Here is a 17684-nt window from a genome sequence, read left to right on the forward strand (position 1 = left end):
AAGGGACACGAATCTTACTCAACTGGGGAAGAACAAAAGGCTTCGACCAAAGAGTGCATGAGATATATGATCTATTACCATCGGAACGTAGATAATATACTCGCATGGAAGATTATCCACAACCGGTTACTGGGTTAATAAAGGATAAATCGACCGAACAGAGAAAGGCATCGGGATACCAAAACTAGGTATATAATGATGACCAATCAAGGGGAGCAACAAACATTACCGGCAAACGGTAAATGAAAGAGGACCCGCTGGGGATAAAATTGCTTAATCAGAGCAATTATCCAAGAGAAGGAGGGAATATCAATACCGAATATTGGATAATGATAACCGTCAAAGAGGGGATTACATCTACCGGATACTGGGTAGAAAACCACGGAAGATTAACCGTCATCAACTAGGATGAACAACAAGGGTTAACTCTGCAAAGGGGAAAAATAGGGTTTACAACTACCGGTATAAGGGTAGAAAACCACTGACTCCGTTGGGGAGGGAAAAATAGGATTTACAACTATCGGTATAAGGGTAGAAAACCACAGACTCCGTTGGGGAGGAAAATAGGGTTTACAACTACCGATATAAGGGTAGAAAACCACAAACTCCACTGAGGATAAGGTGAATAATTACTGATTACTGAGCAATTATTCATTTTATCAAAGGGGAACACCAAAGACAGTCACGAGAGGCCAATTTAGGATCAAACCAAAAAGGCAAACTGAATCGAGACTCATCCTAACGAGGATATAACTCAATAGGGAAACCCATCCCAATATATGTGTTGGGAGGAAACGGAAACAACCGTCGTCCACGAGGATATAACTCAGTGGGGAATATGGCAGGAAAGATAAACACTTTCTGCTTAAAGGGGCTGACTCTATATTGAGGGATCAGACACAGACATCTACTTGGGGAGATATACATCACCAGATATCAGGAGATAACAAACAATTGATATATGGAAAAAAATGAAACATGAATATCTAAATGTTATGAATTATATATGCACATATGGGTGGTTTATGTTTGATGAATGCTGACAAACAGACATTCTAACACAAACAACTCCAAAGGAAAAGGCACACAGCCGTCCGGTACTACATCTCAAGGGAGGAAGCCCAAAATTCCAACGGAGAGTATCCAATCTGCCGGAGAATCAGAGATACCAGGAAATCACAAAATCTCTGGGGGATGAATCATCAGTCAATCCGGCTGGGTAAAGACAAAGTTCATTGCATAGGCAGAAACTGCCACAAAAGCAACTCTAGTGGGGAATCCATCTGAGGGATATAAGAGGAAATCTGGGGATCAACCACCAAATACCAAACTCACCAAGGAGATCACACCTGCTGAGGAGAAAAGATCGCTCTTCCGCTGAAGGGGAGAGTGGTGAACATCTCAACAAGCATACCACTCGGGGATGAACCATAAGTCTCAGCTGGGGAAAATAGCTTAATGCACAAGTAGAATCTGCCACCCAAGCCACTCTACTTGGGGAATCCATCACAGATAAAATCCACCACACCAACAACTCTACTGGGGATTTTTCTGAGGAAATGAAGGAATACTGGGGATCAACAACCAAATACCGAACCTTCCAAAGAGTACACAGCTACTGAGGAGGAAAGATCACTGCTTTGCTGAAGGGGAGAGTGGTGAACATCTCAACAAGCACTCTACCTGGTGGGATAAACCACACAACACATATTCTGGGAGAAGAGGATACAGTTATGCCAGGGATATAAACAAATGTCTTACCCTGTTGGGGATCATACCACCCTTGGGAGAGCATTGAGGATCTCCTAAGTATCCTTTTGTCATTGTGAATGTTCACTTTGTTTAAAAAACAATTTATGAAAAATTCATTTATTCAAAACAATGATATTTTCTCAATTAAAACATGCCAAAATATTTGTTGAATAGAAACAAATAAGAGTGCAAATAATTGGATAAAAGGCTCGAATTTATTTGATGGAATGGTAGCCTGCAAATGGCAAGACTCCATAGATATTTACAAGTTTGAAATTGGTGATATATATTGGAAAAGGGCTACATTGAACATAATGACCATTTCTCCACCAATTCTGGATTTGATGTATTCGAAGCTTTGGTTGACGACGAATGAACAAGAATCTCTGATGGACGACAGCTGTAAAACACAGTCTTGTCAGGATGCAGTTACTTGCCAAATCCCTGATTTTTGCCTAGATTTCCCCAGGATGAGGTACTCAATCTAGCGGGATGCATATATTCATTTTTTATGTCTCTATTTTTGCCTGGATTGCCCTTTCGAGTTTTTAATCCACCGAGACGCCCATTTTTGCCTAAGCTGCCCTTTCGGGTTTTCAACTTAGCGAGCCATTCTGTTTTTATTTCTAGGCGAAGTATTTCTTGACTGCATCTGAATTCACAGGACGAGTGAAATCCTCCCCATCCATAGTTGTAAGTATCAAAGCACCGCCTGAAAAGGCTCTCTTAACAACATATGGACCTTCATAGTTTGGAGTCCACTTGCCCCTAGAATCGGGCACGAAAGACAAGACTTTCTTGAGCACAAGGTCACCTTCTCGGAACACACGAGGCTTGACCTTCTTATCAAAAGCTTGCTTCATTCTCTGCTGATATAACTGACCATGACACATGGCAGTCAACCTCTTCTCTTCTATCAAATTCAGCTGGTCATAACGACTCTGAACCCATTCAGCATCAGTTAACTTGGCCTCTATCAAGACTCTCATTGATGGGATCTCTACCTCTACTGGGAGTACGACCTCCATGCCATAAACAAGAGAGAAAGTGGTTGCCTCTGTTGAAGTGCGGACAGATGTACGATATTCATGCAAAGCAAATGGCAGCATCTCATGCCAATCTTTGTACGTGACAACCATCTTCTGGATAATCTTCTTGATATTGTTATTAGCAGCTTCAACAACCCCATTCATCTTGGGTCTGTAAGGAGAAGAATTATGGTGTGCAATCTTGAACTCACTACACAACTCTTTCATCATCTTGTTATTCAGGTTAGATCCATTATCAGTAATGATCTTATCTGGCACACCATAACGGCATATAAGTTGATTCTTGATAAACTTCACGACCACCTGCCTGGTCACACTTGCATATGATGCCGCTTCAACCCACTTAGTGAAGTAATCAATTGCTACGAGAATAAACCTGTGTCCATTAGACGCTTTCGGCTCAATCATGCCAATCATGTCAATTTCCCACATGGAGAAAGGCCATGGTGATGAAATCACATTCAGAAGTGTCGGGGGAATATGAATCTTATCCGCATAAATCTGACACTTATGGCATTTCTTCACATACTTGCAGCAGTCAGACTCCATTGTCAGCCAATACTAGCCTGCTCTCAACATCTTTCTAGCCATGGCATGTCAATTGGAATGAGTACCAAATGAACCCTCATGGACCTCAGTCATCAACAGGTCTGCTTCGTGTCTATCCACGCATCTGAGCAGAACCATGTCAAAATTTCTCTTATAAAGCACATCACCATTGAGGTAGAAACTGCCTGACAATCTCCTCAAAGTTTTCCTATCTTTCACAGATGCCCCAGGCGGATAAACCTGGTTCTGGAGGAAACACTTGATATCATAATACCATGGCTTGTCATCTTTCGCTTCTTCTATTGCAAATACATGAGCTGGTCTATCCAAGCGCATCATAGTGATGTTGGGAACTTCATTCCAATACTTAACCACAATCATCGAAGCAAGCGTGGCGAGAGCATCTGCCATCCGATTCTCATCTCGAGGAATATGATGGAAGTCAACCTCAGTAAAGAACGTTGAAATCCTCCTCGCATAATCCCTATATGGAATAAGACAGGATGATTCGTTTCCCATTCACCCTTAATCTGATTGACAACGAGGGCCGAATCACCATAAACATCGAGATGTTTGACCCTTAGATCAATACATTCTTCCAATCCCATAATACAGGCCTCATACTCAGCCATATTATTCGTGCATTTGAAAGTTAGCCTTGCTGTAAAAGGAATATGTGTGCCCTGAGGAGTAATAATTACTGCCCCAATACCATTTCCGTACTGATTTACAGCGCCATCAAATACCATACTCCATTTGGAACCAGGCTCTGGCCCTTCGTCGAGTGTAGGTTCATCACAATCTTTCATCTTCAAATACAGAATCTCCTCATTTGGGAAGTCATACTGAACTGACTGATAATCTTCAATCGGCTGATGTGCCAAGTGGTCAGCCAAGATACTACCTTTAATAGCCTTCTGAGCTCGATACTCAATATCATACTCAGATAACAACATCTCTGCCAACGGGCAATCCTCCCTGTTAAAGCAGGCTTCTCAAAGATATACTTGATTGGATCCATTCTGGATATCAACCAAGTTGTATGATTTATCATATACTGGCGTAAACGCTTAGCGGCCCAAGCCAAAGCACAACATGTCTTTTCAAGCATTGAGTATCGAGACTCACAATCAGTGAACTTCTTACTCAGGTAGTAAATAGCATACTCTTTCTTCCCTGATTCGTCTTGCTGACCAAGGACACAACCCATCGAGTCTTCAAGAACTGTCAGATACATGATCAAAGGTCTTCCTTCTACAGGCGGAGACAGGATTGGAGGCTCAGACAGATACTCTTTGATACTATCGAAAGCTTTCTGGCAATCCTCGGTCCAATCATGAGACTGATCTTTCTAGAGGATCTTGAATATCGGCGCACATGTGGCAGTCATGTGGGATATGAATCTGGAAATATAATTCAAGCGGCCAAGAAAACCTCGGACTTGCTTCTCAATTTTGGGCGCAGGCATCTCTTGTATTGCTTTGACCTTTGCAGGATCAACCTCAATACCTCTTTCACTGACAATAAAGCCCAATAACTTGCCAGAACGGACTCCAAATGTACACTTGTTAGGATTCAGACGAAGCTTGTACTTCCTCAAACGCTGAAAAAGCTTCAACAAGTGCTCTACATGTTCAACTTCCGTTCTCGACTTAGCAATCATATCATCAGCATATACCTCGATCTCCTTGTGTATCATATCATGGAACAAGGTGGTCATAGCTCGTTGATACGTGGCTCCGGCGTTCTTCAAACCAAAGGGCATCACTCGATAACAGAATGTTCACCAAGGTGTGATGAATGTTGTCTTCTCCATATCCTCGGGTGCCATCTTAATCTGATTATATCCGGAAAATCCGACCATAAATGAGAAGACATTGAATTTAGCTGTATTGTCTACCAACATATCAATATGTGGTAGAGGGAAATCATCTTTCGGACTAGCTTTATTCAAGTCTCTATAGTCTACACACATTCGGACTTTTCCATCTTTCTTAGGCACGGGCACAATATTGGCCACCCATTGAGGATATGTAGAAATCACCAGAAACCCCGCATCAATTTGCTTCTGAACTTCTTCTTTGATCTTCACTGCCATATCATGATGAGTTCTTCTGAGCTTCTGCTTCACAGGAACACACTTAGGCTTCAAAGGCATGAAATGTTGCACAATATCAGTATCTAGACCCGACATGTCTTCATACGACCAAGCGAAGATATCGACATATTCTCGTAGCAATTCGATCAACCCCTTCTTAACAGACTCTTCCAGGAGTGCCCCAATCTTCACTTCTCGCACACAATCCTCACACCCCAAGTTGACTATTTCCAGATTCTCAAGATGCGGTTGAATGATCTTCTCTTCATGCTCAAGTAGACGGGTAATCTCGTCAGGAATCTCTTCAACATCATCTTCCTCTGCCTCAAATACAGGGAATTCAAAATTGGGAGATGGCGTTGGATCATTATGTTCAATGGGTTTAGAAATCAACCTGCATAATAATTTTGGATATGAAAAGCTTTTAGAAATTAAACAAGGCAAATCATTATGCAGATGAAAAGATTGATTTTATTCTATTTTTTGGGTTTTATGTAATCACCAATTTCATGCAAAAAGCAAAAAGGGAAAATAATTGGAAAAACAAACATTTAACATGAATTTATTGAATGAAAATATCATTGTATTTATGTTGCCAATAATGTCATCACTTCTCCTTTTGGAATGGGAGAAGGGTTTTTAAACAAAGTGATCATTACGTTGACTTGTGGACAACTGTAGGAATATCCACAGCGACCCAATTGTTGCAGACCCCTTCAGGGATGACAAAATTGTCAGAGTCCTCTGCATCCTCTTCCAAGACAGCAGCAACTTCCTCATCTTGACCTGCATGGATGAAACCTCCACATTTGAACAACCCTTTCTCATTGAAGACCCCAGAAGAAAAGCCAATGCCAGCCCGTGACTTATTGTCTTCCAGCTCAATCATTTTTCCTAAACCAGCAATTGCACCACACTCAATGGCCAATTTCGCATCTTTATAGGAAGTAAATGAAGGAATTCTCTTCTGAACAGGCCCAGCTATAGATAAAGCTTGGAAAGGAGTTCCAACTTCATCCTCAGCATCTATGTATGAGAAGGAAGACAAGTGGCTAACCAGGAGAGCCTTTTCTCCCCCTACCACTACCAGTTTCTTGTTCTTCACAAATTTCAGCTTCTGGTGTAGGGTGGATGTCACGACACCAGCCTCGTGAATCCATGGTCTGCCTAGGAGACAGCTATACGATGGGTGAATGTCCATAACTTGGAAGGTAATTTGGAAATCACTTGGTCCAATCTTGATCGGGAGATCAACTTCCCCAATCACAGTCTTACGCGACCCATCAAAAGCTTTCACAACTACTCCACTCTGCCTTATGGGAGGCCCTTGATAAGACAGTTTTGAGAGAGTGGTTTTTGGCAATACGTTCAGTGATGACCCAGTGTCCACCAGCACATTGGACATGGCGTCGTCTCTACAATTCATGGAAATGTGTAAAGCCAAGTTGTGGTCTCTTCCCTCCTCAGGGAGATCAGAGTCACAGAAACTCAAATTGTTACAAGCAGTAATATTTGCAACAATGCTATCGAACTGTTCTATAGTGACATCATGATCTACATATGCCACATCCAAAACTTTCTGTAGAGCCTCTCTATGTGGTTCTGAATTCAGAAGCAATGATAACACGGATATCTTGGATGGCATTTGTAGAAGCTGGTCTACAACATTGTACTCACTCTTCTTGATGAGCCTCAGCATCTCATCACAGTTTTCTTTCTCATTGCCACTAGGGACAATAGAAGTAGGAGTGTTCAGTACATAGGATGGTTTAACAACAGGTGCCGAATTCGGGGTGCTCACAGCGTTCCCAATCGGGCGTTCAACAAAATCAGCCTTAGCTTGAGGCTTCGGTGGTGCGAAAAACACGCGACCACTGTGGGTCAAACCACTTACGTCAGCAATATTCACAACAGAGGAGGATGGCAAAGGCATCTCTTTCCCATCTTCTACAGCAACATCGTTGTAACGAAAGGGAATTGCCTTTTCGGAAGAATACGGCACTGGACCGGCAGGCTTAATGATAAAGGAAGGAGAGACCTTCTGCTTGCTACCATGGTACTTAATGATAACAGGCTCGGGCATCCTGAATACCGGGGAAATTACGTTGACCTCTGGCTCATCTTCGTCAACATTCCTATTCTGAAGGATCTCGATAACTCCTTCGTCCAGCATTTCCTGAAGATCTTTGCGCACCTGGCGACAACCCAATCGGTTAACAGGGCAAATTCGACATCTATCATGATCGTGCTCATAGTGACTATAATCACACAGCAAACAATGCAACTCGACCAACGACTGTCGGATATGACTGACATATTTGACTTTGTACATGCCAGGGCAACCCTGGACCATGTTGACAGATTTCCCATGCTCGGGCAATGGGTTCTTCTTCACATTAGGACCTACGTCCTCAAAGCACAAAATGCCACACCTCACAAGGTCTTGAACCTTGGTCTTCAAAGGATAACAGTTCTCCACATCGTGGCCGGGAGCACCAGAGTGATATACACAATGCAATTCGGGCTTATACCACCACTGAGGGTTAGCAGGTACAACTGGTGGGTCTCTCGGAGTAATCAACTTCCTCTCTATCAAAGAGGGATATAGTTCTACGTATGTCATCGGAATAGGATCAAAAGTGATCTTCTTCCTCTCGTAACTCGTACTGGTTTGATTACTATTGCGAGACTGGTAGGCCTGCTGTTGCGGACGATGCTGTTGTTGTTGATATTGCTGAGGTGATTGTTGATTGTTATTATGTTGCTGATACTGTTGATTATCTCTGAAAATAGGTGCTATATGAGCCACCTGGTGCTGGTTACCGGCGGGACGCACGGTCTTCCTCCTCACAGAGGGTCTTCAAGGTTTCACATGGGAGGTCACAACATGTGCCTCTCCATCTTTCTTCTTTGCAAACGCCCCATAACGTTTGGCAGAAGAGCCTTCTTCTTTGGTCAGACGTCCTTCTCTAACCCCTTCTTCTAACCGCATCCCCATATTCACCATCTCGGTGAAGTCAGAAGGAGCGCTAGTAATCATCCGCTCATAATAGAATGAACTCAAGGTCTTCAGAAATATCTTGGTCATTTCTTTCTCTTCCAGCGGAGGCACGATCTGTGATGCCAACTCTCGCCACCTCTGGGCGTACTCTTTGAATGTTTCCTTGTCCTTCTGGGACATGGCCCTTAGCTGATCTCTATCGGGAGCCATATCCACATTATACTTGTACTGCTTGACGAAGGCCTCGCCAAGGTCGTTGAAGGATCGGATATTCGCACTGTCTAGCCCCATGTACCAGCGCAAAGCGGCACCGGACAGACTGTCCTGAAAGTAATGGATGAGCAACTGGTCGTTATCAGTCTGGGTTGACATCTTCCTGGCATACATGACCAGGTGGCTGAGAGGACAGGTGTTTCCCTTGTATTTTTCAAAGTCAGGGACCTTAAATTTCACAGGAATCTTCACATTGGGAACCAAGCACAATTCGGCAGCAGACTTGCCAAAGAGATCCTTTCCTATAAGAGTCTTCAATTCCTTGCGAAGCTCAAGAAATTGATCCTTCATAGCGTCCATCTTCTCATGAACATCTGGGTCCTCAGATGGCTCAGAATGATAGATGGTGTCGTCTACCCTAGGCACGGTATGCACGACAGGAGGAGGAACAACAAGGACCGGGCTAGATGCCGGCATAGAAGCAAAAGTCGGAGCAGGGCCCTCAGGCATGAAATTAGGAGGCATCCCCCACGGAAACCCGGTTGGCATGGCTGTCGCTACAAAGTGTGCACTGGCAGCAGGCACAGTTGAGGAAACAATCTCAGAGATGACTGTCCTCTGAGGAGGAGTTGAGGGCGTCGGAGAAGACTGGCCCTGGGCAGGCAGGAACGATTCCATCAAAGCACTCAGTCTGGCGACTTCTTCTTTGAGTTCACGGTTCTCTTGCTCTAGATGATCCATCAGTCTTGAAGAGTTGGCTATAGTGTAGTACCGGTGAGTCAGCTTGTCTTCAAAATAAATGAAGAACACAGAGTTAGACCACAGGACCAGAAGCCGGGAACAAAACCTGCTTATGCATATGATGCATGCAATGCTGGTGCATATGATTTGTTTTTATTTTAAATGAACTCTAGGGTTTTATTTGCAAGTTTTGGAAATATTTAACATTTTATTGCATATGGAAATATCTCATCAAATAATATCAGGGAAAAGAAGTACAACATTTGTCAATCATATACAAGAGAAAAGGAAAATAATCATCCTATGGATCCCTAGGAACAATCATCTGAAGCTCAGGACACAGGAAGATAAGCTGCACGAAGCCTCTTCACCTCCCTCTCATAAGCTGCCTCCATATCTGCCTTCTCTTTGGCGAGTCGATCATACCTCCTCTTCCAAAAATTGGAAGACTGGGGAAGTAGAGAAGTCCATGCATCATTAGGATCATCAATAACCTGATGCTCGAGGAACTCTATCAAATCATCTTTCTCCTTAATCTGCTGAAGCAACTCTTCCCTTTCACGGATCCAGGCACGTGATAGGTCTTCGTCTCTCAACTCCTCTACTCCTTGATTAGGGAGGGTTGAAGGCCCAACCACAACCAAAGGTGTAGGTCTCGGATATTCGTAAGGCATGAGATACTCATATGCTCTCTTCCTTACCCACGAGATATAGGGTTCCAAAGCAATACAATTCTTCGGACCAAGCTCTTTCCTTCCTTTCTTATGAACCTTGCGCCAAGCGTGAACCATTCTGCCCTTCAAGCCTTGAGGATCTTTACCCTCCTGAAAGAACACACCTTCTAACAAAATGTTATTGGGTTTATCCTTTAGGGGGAACCCAAGCTGACGTCGTGCTAAAACAGGGTTGTAGTTAATCCCACCACATGTACCAAGAAGAGGTACATTGGAGAATTCACCACAAGAGTCAATAATCTGCACACCATCATATACACGGTTATACCAAGAGATATCATCATTAGTGAGAGACATAAGTCTCGTGGACCACCGTAGACATCCCTTGTTCTCCTTGAAGGCGACCGTCTGAGGTAAGTGAGAAATAAACCACTTATACAACAGAGGCAAACAACACACAATGACACCACCACCCTTTGCATTCCTCGTATGCAAAGAGAAATAGGTATCACCCAACAGAGTCAGAACGGGATTAAGAGCGGAGAAGATCCTAATAGCATTCACATCCACAAACTTGTCGATGTTGGGGAACAATACCAATCCATAGATGAGAAGTACAAAAATGGCTTCAAAGGCATCCTCACTCATGGCCTTCCCATAGACAGTAGCTTGAGCAATGAGGAACTCAGAAGGGAGACCTTGAATTCCACCTTTGGTAGTCATATGAGCACCAATCATAGATTCATCTATGTGCAACAGGTCAGCTATCTCTTGAGAAGTAGGAATACTCTCCAAGCCACTGAACGACAACTGATCCAGAATAGGTATACCCACAAGATAAGCATACTCCTCAAGGGTAGGCAAAAGCTGAAAGTCCGGAAACGTGAAGCAACGGTACAAGGGATCATAAAACCGCACCAATACACTCATCAACCCTTCATCCACCTGAGTAGTCAGAAGAGGAAGAAGCTTCCCAAAGCGAGCCTTGAAACCCAAGGGATCTAATACATAGGATGTCAGATTCCTTAACTCTTTCAAATCTGGCTGTCTAAAGCTGTACTTCTTTGTATTCCTTCTTTGTCTTTCCATGTCTGAAAATTTTGCAAATAAACCCCTTAAGTTCCTTGAAAATTTCTTTTATTATCGATGACATGGATGCAAATGGATGCATGAATGCATGAATGCAACAATCACACTCAAGGATCAAGCAAAGCACACCAAACAAAGGTCATGGGATGGATCATATTATCCTTAATATCAATCATCCATTTTGGTGGATTATGGTTTACACCTTATCAACACCCAAGTTCCATTGATATTAAGGATACATGAACGGATCAACCATGAATCAAGGGTTTGTTGCAAGTCACGAGCATGGAGTCTCGGTTAAGAACCACCCAAAGGGAATGTACTAGGGTTTAAACCTGCCGAACATGTTCTACAAGAGGTTCCCATAGTCATCATCCCATCTTTCGAATATTATCGGAGAAACGACTACTCGTATTCCAAATATATTCTCAAGAGAGACTCTTATGAGTGTAGTATCGTGTAACAATCGTATCAAATCTTACATTTGAACGACTTCCGCACTACATCCTAAAAATAGGCCAAGATGGGCTTGGTAAACTAAGGTCCTTGGCTTCTAAGGTCTATATTGGAAAGAGTAATGTCTAACCACAACTTACTTGTGTGACATTATTGATCCCAACATGACCTCCACCAAGTGAATGGACTTGCAAGTCAACTTACTAAGGAATAACTCCACACAAGTCGACAAGACTACGCCATTCTCCTATCCTAAGTGCACTCGAGTTCGGGTATAGAACTCATCTCACAAAGATCACCAAGCATGCAAGGAATTAATATCAAGCAATTCAATCATTACATACAATACAGTAATCCCAAATTGCACAAAAATATGTCACAAAACAATATAATACAACAAGTGTGAAAAGTTGGCAAAACCCACTAGGAATTTCAGTCCCCAGCAGAGTCGCCAGTTTTCTGTAGCGGGGTATTCGTTACCATTGGAGATATTGACTAAATCCAAGGTAAATCATACAAAGTCGAGTCGCCACCGCACTTCTATTTATCCAAAGGAATGGTTAGAAAGCGAACAAAAACCTAAAAGTTTTACAAACAAAACTAGTAAAAGAAACAGAGATCTGGGTAAGGGGGTTGGTTATGCAATAGGAAGGTGTTAGGCACCCAAAACATCCTAGGTACTCCTAGGGAGCCCTTTTCATACTTGTTGCAAAGGTTATTGTTTTAGTGAAAATTTTATTTGTGCAAACATGATTGAAGATATGAGAAGAGAATATACAAGTTATTTACATTTTTGTGTTTGGATGGATAAACCCATTGCCTACGTACCCTCTTATAAAAAGATTAGGATCAAAACCTCGTAGTTCGGGGTAAAAATCTCGAAACAACAAATGAGTGTATTGATTGGTCCAAAAGCCTTAAGGTCTTTTGTTATCAAAGGGAGAAAACTCAACCCAAAACCATAAGTCCACCATGTGAGGATAGCTTCAAGATGCTAGTGAGGGGTTAACCCTATAATAAGCATGGAAGGCTCATTGTCCATCACTAAGGACAAAGGTGAGTATTACATCTACCACAAAGATAACTCAAACCTAATAGCTAAAGGTTATGAAAAATTTGATTAAGAAGTGGACATTGGAACCACAAAAGAAATTTGAATGGGTTATATTTACCAATTAGAAGTATATACAAAATGGTCAAAGTTGACTTAAAGATTCAATTCAAAATGAGTGTTATGAAAAGAAAGTATGAAAATCAAAAGCATAAGGCTTAGGTTTCTAATGTTGAAAACAAATGAAATGTATGCACAAAAGGTTTTTGGTTTGGGTTATGGTGGAGAGATGAGGAACAAAGGGTTAAGTCCTAAGGTGAGGGATAAGAAATGAAACCACACTAGGAGTTCCTCTCTTGAGATCATATAGATGATCCAAGTAGATCCCATCCTTTGGAATAAGCAATCACAAAGCATAAGCAATCACACAAGTCTCATAAGAGATCCTCAATGTACCTTGTATCCTCCACTTAGAATGAACATGGTAATGATCCTTCAAATTAAGCTCAAATGGAAACTCCTAGTTCAAGAGCACACACATCAAAAGCTCACAAGTAAACAAAAATCACACACTATGTCCAAACAAGAAGCTCAAACAATGGGTGGGCTTTAGTCAAGAGGGGTCATGTCAACCTCGACAAACAAGCCAAACTGCAATGGGTAATCTGTAGCTCTTAACCACTAACATTGAACGTTAGGGTGAAGCTGATCAAAGTGTAAATGAGGATGAGACCTCATGCTCTTAACCCTGGCCAGGGTGAGCTCGTGACAAAGAAAGCATGGGGATCCAGAAAGTGGGATCCTATTCCACTTGACAGACTCAGGACAAAGATCTTGGGCACATGTTCAGAAGCATCAGCACGTAGTGCGAGCATAAAGAACGACTCACTGAATAACGGGGGATTGGCTACTAATCCCTTTTATCCGTCAATTGCCTCAACTCTTGGAGGTCTTATCAAGTATCACATGCCTCATCTTGGAGGTCTTTGGGCACAATCATAAACAAACACAAACAGAGCCTCTGAAGGAGGACTTGCCAGCAAAATGCCTGCCAAAAAGGTGACAGGACTTCAGACTACATGAAGTAAGAAGCTAACTACCTGAGTGGTGTATCAACCACAATCCAAAGCTCAAGCAAGAGCTAAAGCAAGCAAGCAACTAAGGTACCTGTACAAGGACTAAACAGTCAGTACTTCATTTATTAAACCAACAGACAAACAGTGAAACTTTCCAACAATTACACAATTCAATGCACAATGCCCAAGCACTCAAATGAACTCATGAGCTAACCACATCACTTAAAATCCTACAAAACAAACATAGGTTAGAACTCAATGTCATTTTGCATCTCACAAAGTGAGAACAAATCAACCATCAATGCTAAGTGTCCAAACCTGAAACACAAAACCAAGTTAGTTCATGTACAAAACACTAGTGCAAAGACTAGATTCAAAACCAAATCAAATTACCAAAACAGAACCCAATCTTTTACACAATGCACATTCAAACACTTCACAAAATGTCCTCAAAAGGACCAGCATCAGATCAATAAGAAAGTATCTCAAATGATCTATGTAATGCAATGACCAAGAAATATGCACAAAATGAGCTTGCAATTTAGAAAATCCATATCAAATCAGAAATGCATGCAATGACCTTGATATTTTTTGTACAAGTTCCACATGCCATGAACAATCAATATGCAAAAGATCAAATCCAGAAAGGTTCAAATGATATATGAACAAAAATACATCCAATCAATGTCAAAAATGTGACACAAATTGTCACATTATTCTCCATGTGTCAAAAATAATGATATCATATGAGAAAAATTCCAAACCAATGATCAAAAATTCATATCATGTGTGAATGTCAAGCATGCAAAAAATTGGATCAAGAAGCTCAACATAGAAAATTTCACAATGCATTGAAGGCAATAGATCAAATTAGCACAATGTTCAATCAAAAATTCACAAATAAAAATCCAGACATCAACAAATCATGAAATCAGCACCAAAAAATAGTAGACATCCACACAAATCTATGAAAAAAATTGGGATTAAATTGGATCATTTTTTCATTTTTTATGAATTTTACAAAATGAACTAAACAAATAAAATGAAAATAGAAAATGGAGGGAAATGTATTTTATTTGAATCAAATCAGAATAATCACATCCACACGATCTGGCGCGAAAAACAACTCGAAGGTCCACATTCAAAAGCCTGAAACACACCGTTTCATTTATGACTCAGCATACACACATCAGCAGTCAAAACACGCATGGCATGGTCAAAGCAATCGCTACCAATCATTCATACACGTAGCAAACACATGGTAACACACATGGCAAAACCCTAAGTTCACTCAGACGCCGGAGCTACAGTCTCCGGTCGTCTTCTCCGGCGCGATTCCGGCGAGTTCAGACCAAAATTTTCCAGAAATCATCAAGGCTTACATCATTCGAATCGCCTTGCCATGTACATTCCAAATATGCTATCCAAATCTCCTAATTCCTCATGGATTTTCCAGATCGAATGAAAACATTTTCTAGATCTAAACTTAAAGTTCATCATACATGCTCAATTCTCAACCATTTTTAATTCTAAACATATCTACATAACCTACACAACATGCTCTTCACATCTATGATCATAAAACAGCAAAAGGAGAGAATGAATTTCAACTCACCTGAAATTGGAGCTTCTTGAATTCACGATCTCACAGGCTATGAAGCTCCAGATCTACTCCTTTGACCTTGCCTTGAAGCTTTGTGCAAAGAGAATCAGTTGAAACCACCTGGATCTACTTCAATTTTCAGATTCCATTGCCATGTGGATGCTCATGAACTGCTCAAAATCTAGCTGAATTGCTCAAAATAGTGGTTGATTCTTGCTCAATGAAGCATGATGATCAAGAATCTGCAAGAATTTTTTGTGTTTGTGTGGAGAAAATCAAAATTCGAAGAGAGAGAAAATTGGAGGGAGTTTTTGAATTTGGATATGAAAATGCTTGTTATGGCAGTTAGGATTAGGGTTTTGGTATTTATATCCCTTGCTAATCACACTGAAAATCAAATTAGCCATCCATTAATCATAATTAGTGAGATATGAATCCATTTGCAAAAAATGCACATTAAGCTTCCAAGGCCATAATCCACGTGCAACCTCTCATGCAATGGCTGGAATTCACTCAATAGCAACCAAGGATCATCATTGGAATGTCAATTTGCTTGTATCATAAGCCAAAACGGAATGATGAATAATTTCTTCAATTTGAACACATGTGAAATAATGAGAATTTGGCCATGATTCCTTTGCATAATTGAGACAAATGAGGTCATTTTGAGATGCCTTGAACTTGAGAAGCATTTTGCAAAAAGAATGAACCAATTTGGAGCATTGTATCAAAAGTTATGCCATTTTGAATTTCCATGTACACCTTGTGATCAAATAACCATAACTCCACAACTAATCATCATATGGACATGAATTAGGAGTTTTTGGAAAGGGGAGACAAAGATCTACAACTTCCATGTTCACCAAAAATCCATTTGAAACTTCTTTGATATTGAAAAGTCAAGTTGAATGTGGACCAAAAACTTGCCAAATTTGGAAACTTTGAATTACAGGTGACTCTCCATTTTTAGTAACTTTTGCCATGACCTTTGAATCTTCAAGATGGATGTTAAGAATGATGAATAGACCCTATTTGAACATGATTGAGGTGTCTCAACTCATTTCCCCACCTCATAGCCCTCAGTTGATTGCACAGTTGACTTTTTGGTCCTCAGATGACCTTGAAATGTTTTGATTGACTTTAGCCTCTACCACTTGGTGAAATTTGCTTCAAAATGAAACCCTAGCTCATGTAAGCTCCTTATAATAATCATGTGGTCCTCATCCCAAGAAAATATCTCATCTCTTGCACAAAGGATCTTTTTGAAGCTCTTGACTTGGTGATTGCTTAAGCTACAAACAACAGATGTTAGTGACATATATTTATGCTTTTGGTTAGTGAATAAAACAAGAAAAGCAATGATATAAAATTCAAGCATGCTTGGTGATCTCAAACCACTCACAGGAGATCCCTACCCAAAGGGAAAAAGAGCCAAGATGCTCAATGATCCTTGAGGCTATGCAATGCCATGCTATGATGCCATGAGGGATCTTAGGGACAAAATTGGGGTCTGACAGGATCGTCTATTCAGAACAGGTACACTCGGGGCATTTCCTTAAGGTTCCCAGCAGATGATCGAGGATGTTTTTCTTCAACAGTTGGTATTTGGTATCTTATCCCTGCAAGGTTGGTCTAAGCATTGGATTCTTCAATCCCCAGCAGGTTCTCACTACTGTATTTCCCCAAGCATTCGTTTCAAATTATACATTCCCCAGTAGGGTCGACAGTGTCAGACTGTATCTTCCCAGCAGAAGCGGCTGCTCCTTAGAGTTCGATGCCAGATCAATGATCTCGACGCTAGACCCATGGTCTCTTTCCTTGAAACAGAATCTCGATATCGTATTGGTGTTTGCTTCCCCTGCTGAGTGTAACACCCCAAAATTTGCCCTCCTCATTCATGCATTCATTTAGCATTTCATCATGTCAATCAGAACTAGATCCAAGAAACTTTAAAAAAAAAAAAAAGAAAAAAAAAAGAAAAAAAATAATAAATAAATAAATAATAATAATAATAATAAAAAAAAAACGAAAAAAAATAAATAAAAAAATTTAACAAAAAAAATAAATAAATAAATATAATAATAAATAAATAAATAAAATATAACAAAAAATTTTGGACTTTGGTCTCTATCATTTGAGCCCACAAAGCCATGAAATTCAGTCTATAAATACCAAGGCTTCACTTGAGAAAAAGGAAGAGAAGCAAAATACTCTGAGGTTTCCTTGAAACAAAACCCTTGACAAAACCTGGAGAGAAACCTGACAGAGAACTCAGAGCAACCCCCAGGCAGCTCTGAAAAATTCAATCCGACTCACACACTTTCATCTCACG

General features: G+C 41.0%; 1 pseudogene; it reads right to left on the reverse strand.

The window, feature by feature from the left end:
- Positions 1-4671, reverse strand: part of LOC127081279 (uncharacterized) — a 32324-nt pseudogene extending 27653 nt beyond the window's left edge.
- Between the last annotated feature and the right edge of the window lie 13013 nt (positions 4672-17684).

Source organism: Lathyrus oleraceus, chromosome 5 (assembly GCF_024323335.1).
Source record: "Lathyrus oleraceus cultivar Zhongwan6 chromosome 5, CAAS_Psat_ZW6_1.0, whole genome shotgun sequence".
In the NCBI taxonomy this organism is placed as follows: Eukaryota; Viridiplantae; Streptophyta; class Magnoliopsida; order Fabales; family Fabaceae; genus Lathyrus; species Lathyrus oleraceus.